Source organism: Octodon degus, unplaced genomic scaffold (genome assembly GCF_000260255.1).
Source record: "Octodon degus isolate 3935 unplaced genomic scaffold, OctDeg1.0 scaffold00180, whole genome shotgun sequence".
NCBI lineage: Eukaryota > Metazoa > Chordata > Mammalia > Rodentia > Octodontidae > Octodon > Octodon degus.
The window spans coordinates 1,970,083-1,975,018 of record NW_004524756.1 but is presented as its reverse complement, the minus strand read 5'-3'; the positions used below and the strand labels follow the sequence as shown (position 1 = coordinate 1,975,018).

General features: G+C 42.1%; 1 pseudogene; it reads right to left on the bottom strand.

The window, feature by feature from the left end:
• Positions 1–725: 725 nt before the first annotated feature.
• On the bottom strand, positions 726–1,211 carry LOC105743871 (annotated as a pseudogene).
• Positions 1,212–4,936: the final 3,725 nt, after the last annotated feature.

Here is a 4,936-nt window from a genome sequence, read left to right as displayed (position 1 = left end):
CAGAAAGTCCCTTTTTTTGAGGTGATGATTGTGAAAGCCAGCAGCAGATTCCAACAGAAGAGCCCTTGGAAAATCCTAATCTCTCAGTTGCCCAGGGCTACATTTTTTAGGGAGATTGGGAAACTTTCCCTTAGGACAAAGCCATGTGTCAAATTCTTGGCATGTGCTAATCTGATGTTTAAGGTATTGGTTACATTCAAGTAGCTCCAAAAATTCCTCAGAATTTTTCAATTTACTGAGATAAATGTGAGTGAAGCCTAGGGGAGCTTCAGCCCCGTGCCTCCCTACAAGTCATTACCCTCCCTGACACCTCAAAAAACAAATCTCTAGTTCTTTTATTTTTCTGCTTTAAACTATTTAACTGAAATGGACTTACATTTGTTTCTGAAGTGACTTTCATTTATTTTGATACATCTTTTCTCCCTGATGATTTACAGGATCTTCAAGCCAATATAAATATTTTATAAATATTTGAATGCTTGAGTATATACCTGCACAATATCTCAACAATATCTTTCAGCAAGAAAAACAATGAAGAATAAAGACTAGACACAATTACTGGGTACAGTGAAAATCTGCTGCAAATATTTCTGAGTTAAGAAGGCACTACATACCTGTTCAACTAAGAAAACCACCCTTACAACACAGGATGATTTTATTTTTAGGTAGGACCAGAGCACTTAGGCTGTCAACTAGGTACTGAATGGCAGAGTAACATCCCCAGTTTATGCCATGAATTCATAGGGAGTAGGTTCCAACAGCTCAGGGTCCTTCCCATTGGTTCTCACAAAGTGCACTTCTCTGGGAGGAACAGGCTGGCGCTTCAGTTGAACCCAGGTACCTTTCTCTTTGGCTTTCTTCTTTTTCTGATCATTTTTCTTCACACGTTTTAGGAAGCCATCATGAATTCTTGAGTGTTCAATCTGCTTAATGTGCACATTAATCCTCTTGGCAAGTATGTTGCCCTTAACTTGCTTGTTTACAACAACACCAACAGCATGCTGGGTAACGTTGTAGACTCTTCCCCTTTTGCCATGGTGACATTGGTGAAGCCTCCTTTTTTGCACAGTACCCATTCCCTTGATGTCTACAATGTCACCCTTTTTGTAGATTCGCATGTATGTGGCCAAAGGAACAACCCCATGTTTGCTAAAAGGCCTGGAGATCATATATCGGGTCCCCCTTCTCTCGCTCTTTGTGTTAGCCATTTTGGCAAATTACTGGAAGATGGTGATTCTGGCTGACAGGAAATCCCTGATTCTTAGAGGGAAAAAAGCAACAAAAAGCAAAGCATTTACTTTTTTTCTTTCTTCTTCTTCTTCTTCTTCTTCTTCTTCTTCTTCTTCTTCTTCTTCTTCTTCTTCTTCTTCTTCTTCTTCTTCTTCTTCTTCTTTTTTCCTTTCCAGGAGGTTTCAGTATCTACCCCAGGCTGGTGTTAAACTTGGAATCTGACTGCCTCAGCCTCCCAAGTGGAATTACAGACATGCTCCAGGGTTACAGTATGAGCAGTTCTTTTTTTAATTTTATTAAGAAACAAATAGCAATGAGACAGTTTCAAAACAGGTTAGTAGGACAGTTTCAATAATTAATACATTGCATATTGTTGTCTTCATAATAGTTATTCAGAGTACAAGATGCAGACATGATATCCTGTCCAGCACTATTAGTACAAATCTTTCTTCTTATTGACCTAAGAGAAAGTAGCTGTATATCCATCCTAACTATTTTGTATATACAGATACAAAATGTTCCTTCATTTTTATCTCCTTTTTTTGTTTAGTTTTGTTACACATCAGTATTCCATTGCCACTTAAATATTGTAGGTGTGTGAATTCAGCAAAACAATCCAACATAGCCCAGTAGTCCATAATAGTAGTGGGTTCTCCGTAGGACTGGCAATGTCAGAAGTTGTTGACTTGAGCCTTTTACAGCTCAGCATACTAATATGGCTTTACCTTTTTTTTTTTTTTTTTTTCATTTTTTTTGTGGAACCGGGGATTGAACTCAGGCCCTTGTGCTTGCCAGGGAAGCGCTTATTCTACTGAGCCATCTCCCTGGCCCATGGCTTTACTTTTTATACCTCGTTTTTATACTTTTCCGATGGATGGTTAAGACCAAGATAGAGCAAGACCTATATAACAAGAAGTGTAGGGGCCAGGGAGATAGCTCAGTAGAATAAGTGCTTGCCTGGCCCTGGTTCCACAAAAAATAAATAAATAAATAAATAAATGAGGATGAAGACAAAGCCCAAGATGAAGAACTTGGTATTTTACGATCCTCCCAAGACATGCTTTTTACTCTATCTTTGGGCCACAGTATCCTCTGCTCTTCTGGGTATCATAAGATTTTGTAAAATCTCTTTCCTAGAAAGAGTAGAATGATGACTCAGTCCTTCCTCTGTGACTGATAGAAGATTTTTTTTTTTAGCATTTTTGTTCATCTTTTATCCATTTATTTATTTGGTACAGGATCTCGCTGCACAGCTTGGACTCATAGTGACCCTGTCTCAGCCTCCCCATCACTGAGATTACACCACCATGCCTGGTTTCAGTGGCCGGCACTGCTCCAGGGCCAGCACAGCATGTGGTACTGGGGATCAAACTCGGGTCCTTGTGCTTGCTAGGCATGCACTTAGACTGCTGAGCTATCGCCCAAGCCCTGGAAGCATGTTTTATTGATAACTTAGAAAGATTTACTTTAGGGTAGGGGATAGCTCAATGGTAGAGGGCTTGTCTATTATGCCCAAGACTCCACCCAGCCTCCATTCCCAGCACTGAAAAAAAAAATTATTTATAGACAGATAGACAGACAGATAGATAGATTTAGCTTCACAACTCATTATTGATTCTGTCTTAGTCACTTTTCTCATTGCTGAAACAAAAATACCCAGCACCTGGTGTCAAAGGGGGAAAGGTTTATTTAGCTCACAGTTTGTAGAGGTTTCAGTCTGCACTCAGCTGGCTCCAAGGCAGGGTGGCACATGGCAGAGGGCAGCGGCTCTCAGCAGGCAGAAGACAGCGAAGCAAGTGAGCAAGAGACGACTGAAGCTCTTTCTGTCCCTTATGTCTTGTCCAGGCAGGCAGCACTCACACCCGTAATCCCAGAGCCCTTGATCTTGGCACTGCACCATGAATCAACCCCAGCGTCACATACTCTAGATCCAGGTACCTCTGAAAAAGTCCCACATGTGACCACGTGAGGCTTCAAAGGGACACTAGACACAGCCAAACAGTACATGCAAAAGTTTTAGGATTATTGTCAAATTTGAAATACTCAACATATTTCTTAAATCACTTTTGTCTCATATTCTACTTAGCCTTTCTTCTAATTTTCTCCTCCTTTAATAAAAATCTTGATGATGACTAAAAAAATTCCCTCATATAGGTCCAAATCGTGTCTTTGATTTCTCAAAAATATTGAAATATCCCAGTATTTCTCTCCAGCTTCACTTGTTTAAATAATCTGACTATTGCAATCTTTATGAAAACAATGGCCATGGGAACACACTGTAGCAACAGGAAGCCGTGTCACAGAAGCTTTTGGAGTTCTGGGTTGAATCCACTCCTGCTCAGGATCCAAAGGGCCAGGCCCAAGAACCCTCTGAAGCTTTCAATGTGTGACCCAGCAAACCTGCAGCTCATTGAAACGTGGTCAGGTTCCAAACTTTGAGAATTCTGCAAATCCCTGAAATGTTCCTTGCAATAGGCCATGAGTGGACTTGACACTCAGAAACAAGGACACTTACAACCCATAAATCAGCTGATGTGACTACCTTCAACAGGTTCATCTGTCAGGGTGCCTGCTGGGCAGACAGAACCAGTAGAGAGAGAGTGCTGTTGCAAGGGCTCGGCTTATGTAACGTGGACCGACCTGGGAGAGTCCACGACCTGGATGAATGTGAGACCTGGGTGAGTCCGAAAGCACAGGGCAGGCTGCAGGCTGGAAACTGTAGAGCTTAGGGAAACCAGTTTTGCTTCTAAAGCAGCTTAGATCAGACTCACTGAATCATCAAACACAATCTCCTCTGCTCAGGGTCCACCGATTAGCAACATGAGCAAGTCTACAAAACGCCTCCTTAACTACACCTCGGTTAATGCTAGAACCCAGCGCAGGGCAGCGTCGCACATTGGCAAGTGACACTGCTCTACTATGTTGGAGACTGCACTAACAAGCAGCACCCAAAGATGAGAAGCAACTGTTCTTACCCAGCTTGGAGTAGAGAGATGGATTCTGTGGCTAGGTAGGCCCAGGATGGGACAATCCCTACATCACATAAAGGTCAAGGGATCAGCTCTGACTCCGACATTCACATCCTAAATGAGTTCCTCCCTTTCCCTATCATCACTAGTAAGATGCAGGTAATAATAATAGTACCCATCTCCCAGCTTGTGAAAATCAGAAGAGACAAAAGAAGGCAAAGTGCTTAGAACAGTGCCAGGCATACAGCAGGGGCTAGCATCAACCTGGTCTCTGCTCTTGTTACCCGTGTGAAGACTTGAAGGTAAGTAAGCTCAGTCTGGATCAAAGTGTACACCAAGCATAAGAAACAGGACAAGCAAAGTCACAGAGGCGTGAAAATACTTGTCACACCTGGGGAAGAGTACTTACCACAGCGTAGCCAGAGCTGGCAAGGAGAGATCAGATCTGAATGGTGGCTCCAAGGAGCTGCAGATGCTGTGGGAAAGAGTGTGCAATTTATCTTGGCAGCACAAAAGCACAATGACACTTTTCTTAATCAAAATGGCCAACACAATAAGCGAGGAGTTCATTATGCATGCCCAACCATAATACAACCCCAGCACTTGGGAGTCTGAGGCAGGAAAACCTTGCAGTTCAAGGCCAGCCTGGGGTACACAGTGAGTTCTAGGCCAGCCTGAATTACATAGCAAGACCTTATCTCAATAATAATAATAATAATAATAATAATAATAATAAT